The sequence below is a fragment of the Pygocentrus nattereri genome, chromosome 23, assembly GCF_015220715.1.
Source record: "Pygocentrus nattereri isolate fPygNat1 chromosome 23, fPygNat1.pri, whole genome shotgun sequence".
Classification (NCBI taxonomy): Eukaryota; Metazoa; Chordata; class Actinopteri; order Characiformes; family Serrasalmidae; genus Pygocentrus; species Pygocentrus nattereri.
The window spans coordinates 6,780,385-6,802,057 of record NC_051233.1 but is presented as its reverse complement, the minus strand read 5'-3'; positions in this window follow the sequence as shown (position 1 = coordinate 6,802,057).

The window sequence follows — 21,673 nt, the reverse complement described above, 5'->3', positions numbered from 1 at the left end:
ACTATTCTTATGGGAGATGGGCTTTGTTGTCACTCTGAATATCTTTTCACCCTGTAAGACGGTGGGACTTAGCAGGAACTATTGGATTAGAAAGGATTTTCTCTCCCACTCCTAGGACAATGCACTGGGCTGGCCCAGCAAGTCATAATCCACTCTCTAGCTTTAGATAACTGAGTGCAGAGAGTGCACACTTTCCACCAAGTCCTACAAAGTTAAATGCCTGTGCAGTTCAAGCATGAAGAAACCCAGGTGTGAAGCTAAGGGCCCTACATAATATTTAGCAACATGTTGAGCTATTTATATAAAGTTTAGTTATAAAAATTATAATTGAAAAAAAAAAATTGTATATATATATCATTGTTATTTTTAAAGGTAATGTATATTATATAATTATTATGGTTTTAAAAGTGAAAAGTAACAATTTTAAATGTTTGTATAATAGTACAACATGCTTATAACTTTACATTCATCAAGATTCATCAAGAAACATAGAAATGGAAATGTCATATACAACACTGTTCAAATCACTTGGCAAACTTAGAAAAAATATTACTTTTTTGTACAATCATGACAAATTTGCAGAATAACTTGTCCTCTAGATGTTGTGAAATGAAAAATAATATATTTCCATTATATCTTTCTAATATTTTTGTCTGGTCATCTGTCACAAGGCCAGGTTTGCAATGCTGTATAATGCATTTTGGATGTTAATTTCATTATAACTTCATGGTCAATGTTTTACAGCTTGTTAAGTAATTTTCAAAGTCAATATCTAATTTATTTTACATCTTTACAAATTTGAAGCCTGTAAAATAGAATATGACTAGTATACATGTTCAATCAATTGCTAACGTTTTAGTCTGTCAAAGTCCATATTGTTGAATTTCTAGGTGACAGGATGTTACCATATTAAATATGCCATAACTTTGCACAATCTTAGCTTGCATTAAAGTTCCTGTAGTTACCAAAAATTAGCTTACAATAAGTCATTTTAAGGAGGATTAACTTAATAAATGGAAATTGTGTAGTACACTATGCAGAAAAATGCCAGAGAGAGAAAGACAGACTGTTTTGTGTAGGTTTCCATCTATAAAAGAAAAAAAAAAAACAAACAATGTGGTTCTTTGAAATGAATTTTTTGGAGTGCCCACTAGTTCTGATCAGTGGCTCAGTTGTGCAGAAGTGCCCACTTGTACTGTATTATTTAAAGTATCAGAAAAATTCATGCATTATGACACTTAAGGAGAAAACTGTGACTAGATTCAAGTGGCTATTATCCAACATTACTTTCCTATAGCTTCCTGAAGTGCCCTTACTGGGCAGTTGTTCACAGGCCGTGTCCTTGATTGGGTGGTATTTACCATTAAGCTCAGTGTTTGCAATGCTGTATAATGCAATTTGGATGTTAATTTCATTATAACTTCATTGTCAATGTTCTACAGCTTGTTAAGTAATTTTCAAAGTCAATATCTAATTTATTTTACATCTTTACAAATTTGAAGCCTGTAAAATAGAATATGACTAGTATACATGTTCAATCAATTGCTAAAGTTTTAGTCTGTCAAAGTCCATATTGTTGAATTTCTAGGTGACAGGATGTTACCATATTAAATATGCCATAACTTTGCACAATCTTCCCCATATGTTAAATTCAAGAAATAAAGAATAATTCTGCATTTTATTGTGTAGATGTGTTGACTGGGTTGCACAAAATTTCCTCAGTATATCTGCATCCAAACTAGTTATAGATTATTGAACATTTCTGCTAAACTTTTAAATGCTGTTCTAAATAAAATGTATTTCAATATAATTCTACTTTTATTTGCTGGTTCACTTTTAATCCAATCCAAACATTAATTTTTTTCATCACATTGCATTACATTATTCATAACATATGTTTTGCATACATGTTTATGTATTTGGGTTGGGATTTTGTTCAAACAACACAACATAAATGTTGTGGGTTTTATATTGATTTGGCCAGATGTTTCTAATGAGTGTTACAAATCACTCTTTTGTTGGTTTTAATTCAATTTACAAACTTAAAAAACACCCAAAAAAAACTATAGGTCAACTTCTAAGCAGTCGGTCAAGATTGAAAATACAAAAGGATTTAAACAATTGATAACCCATATAAGAAAATAACATTTTTGCCATTACATTGATAACAATAATTACAATTAATTTAACTATCAAATCTAAAAGATCAACTAAAATCCTTAAATAACATAACAATAAAAACACATAAGACAGGCAAATAGGGTAAATAGTCAAAGGCAAAGGTGAAAATAAGCTGCACATCCACTACAGAGAACATATTTTTGCAAATGTAATACACAATTTCTGCATGTATACTAAATTGACCATATTTGGAAAGTAAATAAATAAATAAATAAAACATATTAGGAGGCCTGTACAAAAGCTGTGGCACATTCTTTATATATATATATATATATATATATATATATATATATATATATATATATATATATATATATATATATTTTTTTTTTTTTTTTCAATGTATAACCCCTTACAAAGTCATGGCAGGCCCAATGTTTTATTACACACCTCTTTAACCTAAAAATAGCTCCGTTAGCTTGCATTAAAATTCCTGTAGTTACCAAAAATCAGCTTACAATAAGTCATTTTAAGGAGGATTAACTTAATAAATGGAAATTGTGTAGTACAATATACAGAAAAATGCCCGAGAGAGAAAGACAGACTGTTTTGTGTAGGTTTCCATCTATAAAAGAAAAAAAAAAACAACAATGTGGTTCTCTGAAATGAATTTTTTGGAGTGCCCACTAGTTCTGATCAGTGGCTCAGTTGTGCAGAAGTGCCCACTTGTACTGTATTATTTAAAGTATCAGAAAAATTCATGCATTATGACACTTAAGGAGAAAACTGTGACTAGATTCAAGTGGCTATTATCCAACATTACTTTCCTATAGCTTCCTGAAGTGCCCTTACTGAGCAGTTGTTCACAGGCCGTGTCCTTGATTAGGTGGTATTTACCATTAAGCCCAATGTTATAAAAAGCCTACTAAGCTCATTGAGTCTGAATCATACAGTAGATGATCAGCAATGAGACGCAGTGAGGAAATTCAATTACAGCCCAAAAGACGTGTCTCGCAACCCCATGAGCGATGAACCCCATGAGCGATGAACCCCATGAGTGATGCACTAACTTTTCTAACTAACTTTCACCTCACTTTATTGGTAAGTTACATCATCAGACGTCCAGTGTTTATGTCTGCTTTTCTATTGGCTCCTTTGGGACAGGAAGTGTGTATTCAGTTCCTGCTGGGAAGGCTAAGGTTAAGTTCCAGTTGGAACGGACCACGAGCCGTCCAATCTGTCGTCCTGGCATCAGTGCACTGATTTTCAAGGCACCTCCATGGAGCCGGAACAGGAAGCGCTAGTTTGGTGAAGTCTGCTGTCGACGGCTCCCTGCTCGGATCCTGTAAGTAGATTACGCAATAAGCAGATATGAAGTCATAAAACCTCCAGTATTCCACCAACTAAAGTTGAAAAGAAGTGCAGATTCCAAACTTTCAAGCCAAATCTGTACAATGTTTGCGTTTGTGAGTAGAAGAAGTGACACAGTTCAGAAGTTTGGAAGTACTTATCTTAAACTTAGTCCGTGTAAAATTAATAATAAGGCATCAAAACATAAACCTTTTTAAGCTTTGACAATGGGAAGAAGGTATAACATGATAAAAATGACATTTTTATGTAATAAACTAAACTAGTGCAGTAATTACTAAGGTATTATATAGCATACTAACACACTAACAACAAAAAACACTACAAATAGCTTTTTAAGCTGTTGAGAGATTTGATCACTGTACAAATATTAAGAATGCTGGCAAATGATTTTGATATAAGTTAATTGTGGATGTTATGCAGCTATTTCGACCGCTATGGAATCGTCCACAGCTGCATTCTTCACTAAATGTGTCTCATTTCTATGGCTTTACTAAAATGTATAGAAACAGAATATTTGCATCATATTAGAATCATTTTTTTGCGTTTCTGCAACAAGGTTGGTTTTATATTAATGTAAATAATGATTGCGAAATTGCAGACTGATCCAGGACGTAAAGAAACTCTCCTGAAAAGATGGTTCTTCAAGGGCTGGTTAGTAAAGACAGTGGTTCTATACAGAGCCATGGATAATCAGAACTGTTTACATGGTGAAATCGGAAGAAGCAGTCTGATAGAGAAGAGGTTGTATATGACTATATATCAAACCTTTCTGAACAAGGTTCTGTAAATAGAAACACTGAAGGGCTCATGCAAAGCATCATTTAAGCATGCAAATTGTTCTTTGAGTGTTCCTGGTTCTACATGGAACCATTGTCTTTACTAAAGAACCTGTGACGATTTTATTTCTCTTTTTTACTTTCTGTACTTTCCCTTTTATTTTTATTTATTTATTTATTTATTTATTTATTTTTGTAAGTCAAGCACCCGGGATTTTTTTTTAAGTGCTGCTGCTAAAATGATTCTAAGCCGATTATTAAAGGCATCTGTGTTGGAACAAAACTTTGAAACTCCAAAGGTAAAACTTTCAAATTAAAATCACCTTTTTGTGACCCCACTTGTGTCCCTTAAGTATCCCTACACTAACTGTGTAGTTATATGTGAACAACTTATGCACCAACAACGTAACTACTAATGATTTAGTCACTGTTACAGGTGGATTACAGCAGCACGCCTTATGTAATTACACATGTGTAGCAACTTCAGTTGTTATATAGGTACAGTGCAACAGAGTGGTAATTACAGAATGACAATTAATGTGATTAGTTACTTTGTTACAACACAGTTATTCTACAGTAATTATGTAAACCAAATGTTTTATATATATATATATATATATATATATATATATATATATATATATCCATCCATCCATCCATCCATCCATCCATCCATCCATCCATCCATTTTCTAAGCCGCTTCTCAGTCAGGGTCACGGGGGGATGCTGGAGCCTATCCCAGCAGTCTTCGGGCGGAAAGCAGAATACACCCTGGACAGGTCCATCGCAGGGCAGACAGACATACATGCGCTCACACCTAGGGGCAATGTAACGTGTCCAATTGGCCTGACTGCATGTCTTTGGACTGCGGGAGGAAACCGGAGAACCCGGAGGAAACCCGAGTACATATATATATATATATATATATATATATATATATATATATATATATATATATATATATATATATATAAAATAAAATACCTGATCTCTAGTGTATCAAAATACATGCTTGTGTAATTACAAAATGCAAAATATACATGTGTAATTACACAGGCTGTACTGCTGTAATCCATCTGTAACCCTGATTGAATCATCAGTAGTTACAGTGTTGTTAAGCATGCTATTGATGTGTAACTACATAGTTATTAGAGACAATATAAAGTGTGACCCTTTTTTTCCATGGAATTTTGGACCATTGCTGTTGATCTGTTCATCATGAAATTTTGACACAATGAGTCCATCCATCCATCCATCCATCCATCCATCCATCCATCCATCCATCCATTTTCTAAGCCGCTTCTCTGTCAGGGTCGCGGGCGGTGCTGGAGCCTATCCCAGCAGTCTTTGGGCGGAAGGCAGGATACACCCTGGACAGGTCGCCAGTCCATCGCAGGGCAGACAGACAGACACAGACAGTCACTCACGTCAGTTTTCAAATTACGCAAAAAGTCACCAAAATTGAGGAATAAGATTTGGAAGCAACATTGACAATAAGTTTGTATACATGCCATTACATAATTATATACAAAAGTTTGTCACACCCTCCCCCCAATTGGTTAGAGCCACTCAGCAATGTAACAGTCATTGCGCATCAAATCTGCTAAGAAATACCCTCGTTAAGTGTGTACTCTGTAAAGAGTGTGGAAACTTCTTTTCACTCATTTGGCCAGGGGTGTACAAACCTTTGCATAAGACTGTATCTCCTTCATCAGTCTCTGTTTGAGTACTGCATCAGAGTATAGCTTCACTGTGGCCACAACCTTGGCCTACTGTATTAATAATCTGATCGGCTGCCACTCAACATATTTACATAAAGCACGTTCTGAAGGAGAGAGACCAGAGTGAGCTGGGTTACAGTATGTGTTCAGCCTATAATGACACATTCTGTTTAAACGTAAAAATAAAAAAAAAAATCTTATCATGGGGCCTGACTTCACTGTGCATATCACGTCTACACCGATGAGACATAACATCAAGACCACCTCCTTGTTTCTGCGCTCATTGTCCATCTTATCAGCTCCACTTACTGTATAGCTGCACTTTGTAGTTCTACAGTTACAGACTGTAGTCCATCTGTTTCTCTGATACTCTGTTACCCTGTTCTTTAGTGGTCAGGACACCCATGGACCCTCACAGAGCAGGTACTATTTGGGTGATGGATCATTCTCAGCACTGCAGTAACACTGACATGTGTCAGTGTGTGTTGTGCTGTTACGAGTGGATCAGACACAGCAGTGCTGCTGGAGTTTTTATACATCGTGTCCACTCACTGTCCACTCAATTTGACAGTCCTGCCTTGTCAGTCCACCTTGTTCCTCCAGCTCATCTGCAGCTGCATAGTATGAGTTAATCATCCTTTAGTCCTGCATCAGTGGTCACAGGACGCTGTTGGCTGGATATTTTTGTTTGGTGGACTATTCTCAGTCCAGCAGTGACACTGAGGTGTTTAAAAACTCCAGCAGCACTTCTGTGTCTGATCCACTCAGACCAGCGCAACACACACTAACACACCACCACCACATCAGTGTTACTGCAGTGCTGAGAATGATTCACCACCCAAACAGTACCTGCTCTTTGAGGGTCCATGGGGGTAGTGGAGCTGATAAAATGGACAGTGAGCGTCGAAACGAGGAGGTGGTCAGAATGTTATGCCTGGTTGGTGTATACTGCTTAAATGCAGCACCTCCAACGTATTATTAAACCATTAAGCCGCTAACAGTGGAGTTCTTTCCTGTTCTTTGACTGTGTAGCTGTCTTTATATTTTCATGCAATTAAAATGAATTGTAGAGCAAAACAACATTAATAATATTAGACTTTTAATCATGGAATGAAGAGTTAAAAAACTGTTAATATTGCGAGTGATGAAGGAGAGCCTGGCCACAAGCTAACATTTACAAAGCGAGTTACGCTAATGCACACCTGTTAACTTTTATGCTTTATTATCCATCATAGCATTTTAACAATCCCTTTAAGCCTAGGTGTTTATCCATTGTAATCCTTCAGATAGCTCCTGAGCAATATGTGCAATAACTCGCCATCCTTCTTTATTAGAAACCCCTCCCTTACTGGTGTACAGTTGGAGACTGTATCTCAGCAGCTAAAGCACAGTCTGTGTGTGCCATTCTTACTGCTCTGCTGAGCATGGGCCACCACTTAAATAATATCTGGACAACAGCTGCGTCACGGTCAGGAACTAACCAATGATAAATGGGCTACAGGAGAGCTAATAATTTGTGCAGCACCAGATGGGCTACATTCTGTAATTATACACCAATAAAACGGAGCTATCAGATAGACAGAGCTCATGAAATGACTGTTCAGTAGAAGTATAAGGTAGATGTTACCAGTAACTTGGCTAGCAGGTAAGTGTATGAGGTAGGTGTTTCTGAGAAGGTGGCCAGTAATTGGAAGTACAATGTAGGGGTTTCCAGTAAAGTGACCAGCAGGTAAAAGTAGGGGGCCAGTGTTTCAGAGTGGCCAGTGAGTGGAAGCAGAGTGTAGGTGTTTCTAAATATGGCTAGAAAGTGGAAGTACACTGTAGGTGTTTCCAGTAAAGCGGCCAGCAAGTGAAAGTATAGGGTCAGTGTTTCTAATATAGTTGCCAATGAATTGAGGCACAATACAGGTGGTTTTAAAAAAGGGGTCAGTGAGTGAAAGCACAATGAAGGTGTGTCTAATATAATGGACAGTAAGAGGAAGTGCATCATAGGTGTTTTCAGTAAAGTGACCAGCAGGTAAAAGTGTGGGGTCGGTGTTTCTAATATAGAGGCCAGTAAGTGGAAGTACATTGTAGGTGTTTCCAGTAAAGTGGCCAGAAAGTGAAAGTATAGGGTGAGTGTTTCTAATATAATGGCCATTGAGTTGAGGCATATTGCAGGTGTTTCTAATAAAGTGGCCAGTCAACAAGTCAACAAGCTAGACAATTCCTTGTGAATCCATATCTCCACGTTTCTGTGATGTTCTGAACATTACTGATAAGCAAATGCCCTGCGTAAGTATCAGAGTTAGCATAGTATCTTTAGGCTATGCAGTATCATATATATATATATATATATATATATATATAGAAGTCGAGCGGTTCAATTTGCTTTGATGCTGAAGGTGAAAAGACTGCACCTTGCACCATTTGCCCCAGCCATCTTAAACCCATTTGAAACAAATGGGCTTCCCTCAGAGTCGAGGCCAGGGCACTGGAATCAATCTAATTGAGGAAAGAGGGTTGCAGAAAAGCTTGCGAGCAGTTTTCATACATTGTTCGGGAGCCAACATTAAGGGAAGCTATCTCTTACACTGCTCTCCGGCCTAATGCAGCCCCAAATCCCTGCGCTGTGCCAATGGAGTGGATTGTGTGGGGTTTTTTTCCGCCTGCAAGGTAACAAGCTGGGATGTCAGGCTTAGGCACGACCGAAACTCCAGAATGTCAAATTATACTGGGCGTCGATGCAGAGACTGGGCAAAACACTATGAGTTTCAGTGGAATATGACCAAAAAAAGTTTTAGAGACTTAAGTCCTTGTAAAGTCATAGCTCCAGTAATACAGTCCACTCCCAAAAGCCTGAACTGGACAGATAGATGGGAAAAGAAAGTCTGTATTTGTTCTGCCAGCCAGCAGTCTCATTTCATTGGAGTGATGCCCTGATACCATCTTTAAAAAGGGGGTCTGGACTTGAATGTACTATTCTACAGGCTTATAAATAAGAGTATTAAAAAAGGAGTTTTGGGGAGCATGCTACAGAGGAGCAATGTTTAGTTTCCTATGGAACATTTCAATAGAAGCATAGCTTCATTGGAACATTTGGTAACATTATCTATGAATTTCACATTTGTAAGCATCTATAAACGCATTCTTAACATGTTATAATGCATTGATAAGGCATCATAAACATGACTGTAAATATTTATAAGAAAGCATTACACATAGCAATGCTTATTAAGCATTATAAATTAACATAATGTATTATAAGGACTGTTCATGCCACGTTATAAGAGCTCATAAGTTGTATTTGTCCGCTCGAAGTAAAGTGAAGCATACTGTACTAAAGCCTCGTCCAGTGTAAAGAGTGAAGCTTCAAGTTGAAGTATTTACTAAAAGATTTAATGAAACATTATAATATGCACAATAAAGCTCATTACAGGCTTCAAATGTCAGATTTTAAACTAGTGCTGCCATCAGTGTTTCACCCAGTGTGGGAAAGTCAATGTGCACCACTGTTAATGTGCACCACCGTTAGCCTGGCACTGACTTAACACTGCAGATCCTCTAGAATGCTAGCAGAAATTAGCATTAATGTACTGTAGTGTAGTCTTACAGAGTGAAGGGTTCTAGTGCTTGACGTTCGAACTAGTGAGGGAACAAACTACAATGACGGCACTCTACTATCTCACCTCCTCCTCTCCAGGCCTTCACTCCACAGTGACTTGACACTCAGTGTGATGTCAGAGGGGGTTCAGGGGAGGGGCTGGTTGTAGCAGTGATTCTAGGCTGGACAGCCTGTTTGGAACATCTGAATATTCAGGACTGAAGCCCCAAAGATGCAGCCCTAACAGAACATGTGCTGGAAAATAAAATATTCCAGAGTGTAAATAAACTTTGTTTATTTGTCTTTGTGCAAGTATGTAGAACTTTCATTAAGAATTTGGTCTAGAACATTTTATGTATCTATACACCTAAGCCAAGAACCATTTAGAATATTTTTCTCCTGTGTACAGAACAGGAAAATACTTGTTGCTATAAGGACTTTTATATTAGCCTCTTCGGGAAAAGATGAGGAATGGCATAGAAGAACCACTTCTGGTTCCCTAGTAGTTGTTTACAGAACCATTACAAAGGTGATCCTCCAAAGAACCATTCACTGAAAGGTGGTTTGGCTGTGGCATTGTGCAAAGTGTCTATGTTCAAGTTCAAGAAAAAAAGTTTGGCTCTCACTCACCAACCATGCCTAATGAGAGAGAGAGAGAAAAACTCCTTTATAAAACCTACTTGTGCAGTTATTACAAAGATTTTGACATTCACAGTGTTTTCATGTTTGGGATTTGTTCCTAAGTAAGAACACAAGCATTGCTAGGCCACTTTTAGGTGAGGTTTAGCATCACCTAAATGTTATTTATGCCCCCCTTCCCTCAATAAATGAATATATTAGGTCAAATTTATTCGCATTCAAAATATACTGTAATAGCAGGGCATGACCTTGTGATGGTGCAGTTGCTGCTCTAATGCTGCACTGTCTGTGCTGTACTACCAGAGATTGACTAATGGAACATTCAGCCAATCATACATTGTAAACCAATTATATCATTATAGTGTAACCAATTATATCAGACCTGGGGGCAGGACACTGCAATGTAACTGGTTTATCGAGCTGAAGACTAAAAGCTCATTAAAATAAATATTAGACCTTATTTAAAATATATAATATATGCAATATTGATTTGGAGCAATGTACGTTCATTTATTTTTTTATTTTTTTATTTGTATGCTTAACTCTAGCTAGCTAACTTTAGTTAACCTAGAGTTTAGGTGAGTTAAAGAAAAGATTAAAAAGGTTAACACTAAACTTAGAAAGCCAACTAGTTTAACCTATAACCATTTTTATATGCTTAGCATGACTGACGTCTTTAAAATTTCTGGCTGTTGCTGCTCTAAAAGTACATTAAAAATGTGTTGGGTCCACTGAAACAAATCTTTGGGGACAATGCTCCCAGACCCCTCTAGCATAGGCTTAGCCCTCCTATCAGTGAACCTGTAGTGATGGCCCTGTGTAAGAATAGTATCTCCACACACTCAAGAGCTCAAAGGTGCAAACAGTATAGGGTTTAGGAACGCATCACAAATCTGACATTGACTTTTTCTTAGGACCTTTCCCAAAGACCACAATTCAGAAAGAAACTTAGAAAGATATTGATCCATTTTTCACACTCACATGTTACAGAAATGGTTCTTTGGGTCTCAAACTATTCTTCTAAGCCCATCAGAAGGTCTGCATTTTTGTAGCAACCTGAGTTAAAGACAGGAAAACTGTGGACTATTTGAGGAGTGCTAAGGAGTGGACAACAACTGCTTCAGAAAACCATCCATCAAAAGGTTCTTTATAGACCTAAAAGCATATATTCTGAGGCATCATGCTAAGAACCCTTTTGGCACCTTTACTTTTAAAAGTATATGCAGATGTTCTTCAAAAAATAAGAATATACTTCACATTTGCAAGGCTCATTTACAGAGCTGCATTTTTAGATCAGTGGTCCACAAGGCCCCATGCAAATGTACAGAAAAACATTTTTGCTTCAACCCAACTTATATAGGGGTAGAGGAAAAAAAATGGACCGCCTAGGGGCTCCTGAGGGCCAGTTTGAGAACCACTGCTTTGGAGAACCATCAGTCGAATGGATCTTTATTGGACCAAAAGTGCTTCTTCAGTGGCATCACTCATGAGAACTCTTTTTTGGCTGCATTATTTTGATGGGTATGGATTTCTTTCTCTTTATCTTTTTTTTTTTCACTCCACTGACTAAACAGGCAGCAGATGTCACAAAATATCTGCCTTACCTTTTAGTGTTTGCCAACAGCGACAGATTTCTTTATATTTGCATATTGACACTGATGTTACTTGTTCAAACACAGTTCCATTAAGATAACAAGAAAAGGTCTGTTTGTATCAAAGTGTGATGATTTGTTAAAGCTGTTGCAAAGGTATTTTATCACATTTCATGTTTTCTTCTGTGGGGTTACCTGATGAGACCATACACCTCCTCAAATTTATGATTGCTGCTACAAAGCTCTGGGTTTTACAAGATGAAATGCTGTAATATATAATATTTCTGTGCCTGGGAAAATATTCAAAGGAAATATTTCCAAATTGATGTCCTTAGTTGACATATTTAATCATGCAACCTTTGATTTTCACGCAGTTTAAATCATAATGCCAACTCATAATCCCAGCACAGAGGTGACTAGCAAAAGGCACAGCTACTGTGAAAAGTTGGCCAATTTCAATCCCATTTCTGAAAATTGGTGCTGAATATGAAAATGTTTCTTACATGGTTAGAGAAACAGGTTGCTAACAATGATTGGAAAGCTATGAAAGCTGCACGTTTGCATGTGAATCCACTAATTTACAGGAATCAAGCAAATTCTAAGAAGAAAAAAAAAAGTGCCCCAGACAGAGGTCAGATTTAACTATTAATCAGATTCTCTTTGAAGGCGATTGAATATATCAATGGCCTGTGATGTTAATATATTTTGTGAAAGATTCACACTGCCCCATTGATAGAAGGCAAAACTGAAGATATCATCTTCAAAGCAGACCTTCAAAGGCAGGCAGCCCCAGTAATTTACACTTATTTCAATCACGGGCAGATCAGGGGAGTTGATTTGCATGTCTTTTTTATCAAGCCTCTGGTTTCTAATTACACCTCCCCTATAGCGCTCGCCTTTGTGTCATTTGCACAGTGTTGGCTGAGCTGTTCATGTCTGACATGCCTGTAATTGTTAAATCTGTTCCCACTGCATTTGGAACCGCTGGCCGATGTGCTGATTAAGTAACGTGTCATGTAAGGATTCCTGCAATCTGCACTGAAATAAAGTGATCCACTGAATTGACTTGATTCAAACACATATATACTTTGCTAACACTCTACTGAAGGCTACAGTTCATAAGGCAACATGACACCTACATAAGCTTGTCATGAAAACTGACACAGGCCTACAGAAATGTATATTAATGCTTATTCCAATAGGTGTCATCTGTCATGAAAGGCTACTGTGATCAAAATTGGCAAATGTAACCTTTATAGTGAATAACGACAATTGGAATAAGAATAAATAAATATTTATGTAGGGTTATATCAAGTTTATGTAGGTGTCACGTAGCCTATCAGTAAAATGTTACTGATATTTCTATTAATGTTAGGATGCCACCTCTGCCAAAAGTGAGTTTGAGAAATCTTTGTTCTGGCCTTGTCAACTGTAAGTGCTATTATTGTGAAATAAAAGCTTCTAGTAGCAACAACAGCTTAGCCAAAAAACAGTTGACCATGCAAAACCACAGAGCAGGACTGTCGACTGCTGAAGTGCACAATGCTGCTGTGTAGTGATTAAATATACTTCTCTATCTGGCAGTCTGACAGATGAGTCTGGTTTGGCGAATGCCAGGGGAATGTTACCTGCCTGACAGCATTGTGCCAACTGTAAAGTTTGGTGGAGGAGGGATAATGATATGGGGCTGTTTGTCAGGGGTTGCCTAGAACCCTTAGTTCTAGTGAAGGTAACTCTTAGTGCTTCAGCAGACCAAGACATTTTGGATAATTGCATGTTTCCAACTTTGTGGGACCAGTTTGATGAAGAACTTTTTCTGTTCCAGCACACTGTAAAAAATAAGAGGTCAGTTCAACTTAAAATGATATAGTGACTGATCACATGGCTTTTCTTGAGTTGAGGCAACTTGAGAACACCAGAGTTCACACAACTGAAAGGTCTCAGTTGAGTCAAAAATTCTCCAAGCTACTGTTTCTAGATCTGCATCTTGATTAGATAAACTAATCTGAATGTGTTTTTTAAATTTCCCCAATAGCTGGTGCTCCTTCTAACACAGTCCCATCTGGCATATTCCTCTCTTGGGTTTCCAGATAATGGACCATTGTGGTATTGCTGGGATTCAAACTCACAACTTCCTGATGTTGGGATGAATTATTACACAGCTGCACCACATAAAATGATGCCAGACTTTAAAGTCAAAACAACAAATATTTTCTCCAGTGTATTAAACATTTGTAGACACAAAATCTGAGTCGCTTCATGTGTTCCTGAGTGGTGCAGTGGACTGAGCCATCTACCCAACAGGAGGTTGTGAGTTTGAGCTCGAGTGATACCATAGCCATCCACGAGTGTGTTCTCGGTGTCTCGCAGAACGGTGTAATGGAGTTAATCTTAGCTGGTGAGCAAGTTGAGTATAAAAAAAACAGGTTCATTTTATTCACACAACTGAGAAGCAGTACTAAAAGCATTGAGAGAATGTTCGACTCAACTAAGAAATTTGAGTTGTGTGTCCTCAAGTTGAGTCAACTCAAGAAAAGCCGTGTAATCAGTTACTATATCATTTTGAGTTGAGCTGACCTCTCATTTTTTACAGTGCATGACTGAACCTCTGTGCACAAAGTGAGGTCCATAAAGGCCTGGCTGGGTGAGTTTGGAGTGGAAGAACTTGACTGGCCTGCACAGAGCCCTGACCTGAACCCCATCAAACACCTTTGGTATGAAATAGAATGGAGATTGTGAGCCAGACCCTCTTGTCCAACATGAGTGCCTGACCTAACAAATGCTCTTCTGGATGAAAGGGCACATGTGGAAGTGGAAGCTGTTATAATTGCAAAGGGGGACCAAGGGGCATGTCATAAAAGGTTCTGTAGGTGTAATGTGCAGCTGTCCCAACACTTTTGACTATATGGTGTATATACATACACCGTACCTTATAATGACTGCTCTGGCCCTGTAATCACTCATAAGTAGTTATAGCATAATGCATAATACATTATAAAGCAGTCATATGTGACTTTCTAAACCTTCTCTCTTTTTCTGCTGCTGAGACTGTTATCCATGCTTTTGTGACATGTAGAATTGACTACTGCAATGCTGTGCTACGTGGACTCCCTGCTCGGGTTCTGAATAGGCTGCAGTGTGTGCAACACTCAGCTGCTAGGCTTTTAACCCACACAAGATCCTGTTAGCATATCAGTCCAGCTCTGAACCAGCTTCACTGGCTCCCAGTACAGCACCGCTTTCGATACAAATTGCTTGTGCTGGTTTAAAAAAAAAAAAATATATATATATATATATATATATATATATTTCTGAGTTGCATTCTTATTCGACCCTGGCTATGGTCAAAGCTAGTCTTAAAACCCACCTTTTCCAGATGGCTTTTGGGTGAACCAGTACCTGTGTGTTGCTTTTAGGGGCAGTTAGGGAACTGGCCCTGTGACCGGAAGGTTGCTGGTTTGATCCCCAGCACCAACGCTCCATGACTGAGGTGTCCTTGAGCAAGACACCTAACCCCCAACTGCTCCCCGGGCACTGTGGATAGGGCTGCCCACCGCTCCGGGCAAGTGTGCTCACTGCCCCCTAGTGTGTGTATATTCACTAGTGTGTATGTGGTGTTTCACTTCACGGATGGGTTAAATGCGGAGGTGGAATTTCCCAGTTTGTGGGATTAAAAAAGTATCACTTTTATAGATTTCTATGCTATTTTATAATTTCTTTTTAAGTTTATTTTTATCTTTGCTATTTTTACTGTACAGTGGTCTTTTGTGTCTTGAAAGGTGCTGATCAACTAAAATCTTATTTATTATTATGATAAAGGCAGGTTTCATAATGTGTGCTGTCCATTCATGTTCATTATAACATTTTAATGCTCTACAGCACTTGGAACACTTTATGTATTGCAGTTTATAATGCATTATTACATACAGTTACATACATCCAATTGCACTTGACAAAGTATTTATAATTTGAAGAAGCGTCTAATTCCTGTTGTGATGCTACCGTATGATAATGGGCACCTGCATTGTCAATGGTGAGCAGCAAGCTAGTAGAAGTCTTTCAGCTCATGACAATATTCACAAAACTGTTGCCCACAAAATACATTTTGTAACCCAGCAAAAGCAACACACACACACACACACACACACACACACACACACACACACACAGCCTATCCCAGCTGTCATCGGTCAGAAGGCAGGATACACCCTGGACAGGTGGCCAGTCCATCACAGGGTAGACAGACAGACATACACAATCACACCTAGGGGCGATTTAGCATGTCCAGTTGGCCTAACTGCATGTCTTTGGACTGTGGGAGGAAACCATAGAACCCAGAGAAAACCCACTCAGACACAGGGAGAACATGCAAACTCCACACAGAGAGGACCCTACTTACCCGGTCGGGGAATCGAACCATGTCCCTCCATGCTGTGAGGTGACAGCGCTACCTGCCACATCATAGTGCAGCCCAAAAGCAGAACAGCCTCTGTCTAACTACAGGTCCTGTGTAGGGAGGACCTGTGACAGGAACAAAGTGAGAATTACCCAGTACTGAACACAAAAATAATAAATTGTATGCCCTGTTTAAGAATCACCTTTTAAATGTGATCATTACATTTTAGTAAGAGCCAATAAAGAGCAATTTATGGTATTTGTGTTACAGTTAAATTTCTCTTACTTTGAAAAAGCATTCACAAACACATGCTTCAGTTAAAACCGGTAATGGTGGCATAATAGTTTATTATATTTCATATACTTTTTTTATATATTTGGTCAAGGGTGAAATGAGAAACCAAAGCTGTAGGTTATACTGCATAGGAACAAGTATATCAGTATCTCTTATAGTGTATTTAAACATTATCATATGTGTTCTTATGAATGGATTATAATGCCCTATGAAACCTGGCTTTGTAAGATTTATAATATGTAGCGCAACGAGCTATAACTACTAATGAGTAAGGTACTATGTATAGTATAAAATGCATTACACATATTATAACCCAACTCATAACAACCACCTGGAAGACCTGACAGACACCAAAAGTGCCTCCATCAGATAAACAGCACTTAAAGCTTTCATTTCTGAGACAGAGAGGAGAAAGTCAAGCTGCTTCAGATCTGAAAACATACACAGGTGTTTCTGTCCATCCTTCCACTGTGAGAAGACCACTCAGCACTGTGGGTCTGAAAGGATGTGTAGCTGTTCAAGAAGAAACTCACTGAGAAAAGGAGATGGACACATCCAACAAAGAAGCTGAACAATGGACTGACCACGCCAGAGTTCAGACTGAAGAAAATGATCAACCAACTTCAAAGAACTTTGGAGGTGTGTCTGTGGATTTACTTGAAAAACTGAAAGTGAGTCTCCCAAAAAGAATGGAAGCTATAATAATGGTAAACACTGGACAGACTAAATACAAAAAAATAAAAATAAAAATACTGTTATATTTGGTTGTTCAAGCTTTTGTGCTATTTTCTTTTAAACATGTTTAAGAGTGACCCATTATGTTGAAAACTCTTCATTTTTATTCAGCCGCCTCAGACACAGAAGTGAAATGGTGTGTAAAATGTTTATAGCCGCTGAAGTTGCTGCAGCGTTTTGTGGAAAGTGGTGATGAAGAGAACATTCCATTACTTTTGTGAACCTCAGACTTTGCTAAACCCATTTCATCCACACGAACAATTCATCTACATGAGGAAAGCTGTGTTTTTTTACAAGAGCTATTAAGGATTTCGGTAACATTATTTATGAATAGGCATTATAAACATGGTTATAAATATTTACAATAATGAATTACACTGAATTACACTTTATAGCCATGTTTATAAGTAAGTGATACTTTTTTAATCCCACAAACGGGGAAATTCCACCTCTGCATTTAACCCATCCATGAAGTGAAACACCACATACACACTAGTGAATACACACACACACTAGGGGGCAGTGAGCACAATTGCCCGGAGCGGTGGGCAGCCCTATCCATGGCGCCCAGGGAGCAGTTGGGGGTTAGGCGTCTTGCTCAAGGACACCTCAGTCATGGACTGTAGGCACTGGGGATCGAACCAGCAACCTTCCGGTCACAGGGCCAGTTCCCTAACCTCCAGCCCACGCCTGCCCCTTATTATACATTATGAATAAAAAAAATGCATTATAGTGTTAACAACATGTTATACTGTCAGAACCAAAGAAGTCAGTCCCAGTTTCAGTCCCAGTTGCCAGTATGCTATTTCTCAGTGATGGTGCTGTTAGGGCTGCATCTTCAGGGCTTTAGTCCTGAATATTCAGGTGCTCCAAAGAGGCTGTCCAGCCTAGAATCACTGCTGCAATGTGCTTTTCTTACCCAGCACGTCAATTTAAATGTTACATTACATCACAGCAAACCAGGTACCCATCAGCCCCTCCCCTGAGCCCCCTCTGATATCACAATGAGCGTGAATTCACTGTGGAGTGAAGGCCTGGAGAGGGAGAGGTGAGATAGTCGAGTACTGTCATTGTAATTTGTTCCCTCACTAGTTCTAACGTCAAGTGCTAGAACCCTTCACTCTGTTACATCACTACACTACAGTGCAGTGTTAAGTCAGTGCCAGGCTAACGGTGGTGCACATTAACAGTGGTGTACATTGACTTTCTCTCATTGGGTGAAACACTGATGGCAGCTCTAGTCTAAACTCTGACATTTGAAGCCTGTAATGAACTTTATTGTGTGTTTTAGTGTTTCAGTAAATCCTTCAGTAAATACTTAAAGTTGAAGCCTCACTCTTAACACTGGACGAGGCATTCGTACAGTATGTTTCACTTTCTTAGAGTGGACAAATACAACTTATGAGCTCTTATAATATGATATGAGCAGTACTTATAATGCATTATGCTAACAATTCAGAATGCATCATAAGCATGGCTATAATGTGTAATGGATTCTTATAAATATTTACAGCCATGTTTACTATGCCTTATGAATGCATTATAGAATGTTATGAATGTGTTTATAGTATGCTTACAAACAGGCCATTCATAGAAAGTTTTACCAAGTGTTCTATTGAAGCCGTGGTTCTATTGAAATGTTCCTTAGGAAACCAACCTGAGCCGGGTTAGGATCCTTTCCAACTCCCCAGAGGGAAGGAGAGGCAGCGTCTTGTTCAAGAGGAGGTGAGAGCAGCTGTGGAGGAGGCAAGATCATGCAAGGCAGTGGGAATGAGGCATCAGGGGGCTTGGGAAAGATGGGAGAATGCGGTTGAGAGGAAAGTGACCTGGAATGAGATCTGGATAGCCGAGCCTCACCGCATTAAGTTCCTCATCCAGGCAGTGTATGATATGTTTCCAAGCCCATCTAACCTGCACACTTGGGCCGTAGCAGAAACACCAGCATGTCCATTGTGTTCCAAGAGTGTTGCTGCACCATGGCATCTGGAGAAGGAAGATACCAGTGGAGGCATGACCAAGTGCTTAAGACCCTCGCTGAAGCCATCAGCACTGGACTTGTGTGAGCAAAGCAGTTTCATCCCTCCAAGGAAACCATTGCTTTCATCAGAGCTAGGGAGCAGGCAGCCCCAGTCAAAAGATCACTAGCAGGTGACCACTGCTAGAGACTGGCAGCTGTTGGTGGACCAGCCACATTGCAGTCACCACCCTCTGACCAGACATTGTCCTCGTGTCTGAGTCAACCAAGCAAGCCATGCTGCTGGAGCTGACAGGCCCATGGGAAGATTGCTTGGAATAAGCATTTGAGAGGAAGCTCTCCAAGTACGCGGGACTGGTCAGCGACTGCCAGCAAGCTGGATGGAGAGTGAGGTGCCTCCCAGTGGAGGTTGGATGTAGAGGTTTCGCGGTCCGTTCCTTGGCCAGATACTTAAGCAGTTTAGGTATCGTGGGACAGCAAAAGAGGAGAGCCATCTGCAATACCACCGAAGCAGCAGAGAGGTCCTCAGAGTGGGTGTGGCTCAAGAGAGGAGAACCATGGAGTCGTGGTAGCTAGCTAGCCATCTGGACACAAGGTGGGGTCTGATCAACCCCAGCTGGGTCACCTGGATGAGGGTGTATGATGTTGAAAGACCCGAAACACCCTCCAGGAACATCACTGATGATGTGTCCATATGCATCAGTAGATGTATATACTTTTATTTATAAGACTGTAGTCCAGACGATATCAAAATATCGCGATATGCATATTATATAATATGTACTATAACATGTTATGAATGTGTTTATAGATGCTTACAAAAGTGCCATTCATAGAACGTGTTACCAGAACTTCTACAGCCAGACTTCTGTTTGTCAGATTTAGGATCAACTTATCCTTTTACACGGTGCTCCAGGTCAAAAGGGCCTCGTTATAGACTGAGCTGGGATTGAAAGTTTTGACATAACATGAGGGTGTCATATCAAGTGCTTTTAAAGGCAAATTTTAGAAAATATGAAAAAAAAAGGTGGTCTCTGAATTTTTTACAGGTGTTAATACTTCAAATGCAATATTGTATTATTTATTAACAGCTTATAACAGTTTATACAAGCTGATAAGACGTTTTTTTGGAAATAGATGACATTATCTAGTTTTTAGGGGCCTGAAACTAAAGTGTGCAAACCATTTTTCCATGTATAACAATGTTATAGAACACTGTTGTATGTATAGCATTGTTATAAGCATCATATTTCGTAGGTGCATAGTAAGGAACACCTGTACGAATGATGAGTGATGCCCCTAAATGAAAGTGATAGAGGAATACATATGAAAATGATTGCATTCAATTGAGAGCATCTGAACTTTTTATAGATGTGATACATGATGGTTTTAATTATGCCTTTACCTTATAAGTTATTTCTTATGCATATGATATGTCACAACAGTGTCATGAAAAATGGAACAAATATCTATCAATTTAGTTCAGTGTCAATGCCATTTAATTTAGTAACACTTCATTTTGTAGGAACACATGCGCACACTTTATCCATGTATTATGAAATTTGTGTATAATGATGTGACACCAAATAAAGCCTACTATTTGCATACTGTAGTTACTTCAAACAATGCTTTCTGGGTGTAAGCAAGGTCAAACATGAATCATCTGAATCATCTAAGGCTGATTTAGATGAGAAAAAGCCCAATGCCAAGATGCCTGCTTCCTGTTTTCTTCCAATTCTGATCCAACCCACTTGATCTAGCTCATCAAGCCTTTCAAGAGCATCTGAATATTAGAAGCAAGTGTGTGGGATTGCACAGGGAAATAAACCCTGCAGGGTGATAGATCTTCATGAGGAGAGGAACAGGTTGGGTGTTATGGTTTTTGAAAGCTTTTCATTCTTTTTTTTCATTATTTTTAAATAAAAAAAATAAATGCATTAATAAAGAATGTAGCATCAAGAAATATTGATCAAATTCAACTTTTCTTTGTCAAATTTTCAGTGAGTTAAGTAGTCAAATTCAAAAATTGACCTCCATATTGGTTCAAATAAAGCCATTATCTGTTGAAAATGAACATTTAAGGCATCAAATGTCATAAAACCAACATGTTCTATTGAATATTGAATATACTGTATAAATCACTGCTCTTGGAAGAAAACCTTGTATCCCCCAAAGGGTAACTTTACAGGATAAGGTAAAAAGTTGCTTTACTTTTAAAGTAAGTTTCTTTTAGTCCAATCATCATTAAAGTTGCACACCATGTTAAGGGAAACAGGTATTTTCCAACTATGTCAAAAACTGAAAAACAACAAAAATGGAGATACAACAACGGCGATGTATTTTATGGCAGAAAGTCTAGCTGCACTACATTACATTAATAATCTATTATATTAATGTAATAGGTTTTAAATGGAAAGGACTCGTGTAAAAGAACATAATGGCATACACATCAGTGGTCATTTCTAGCTTT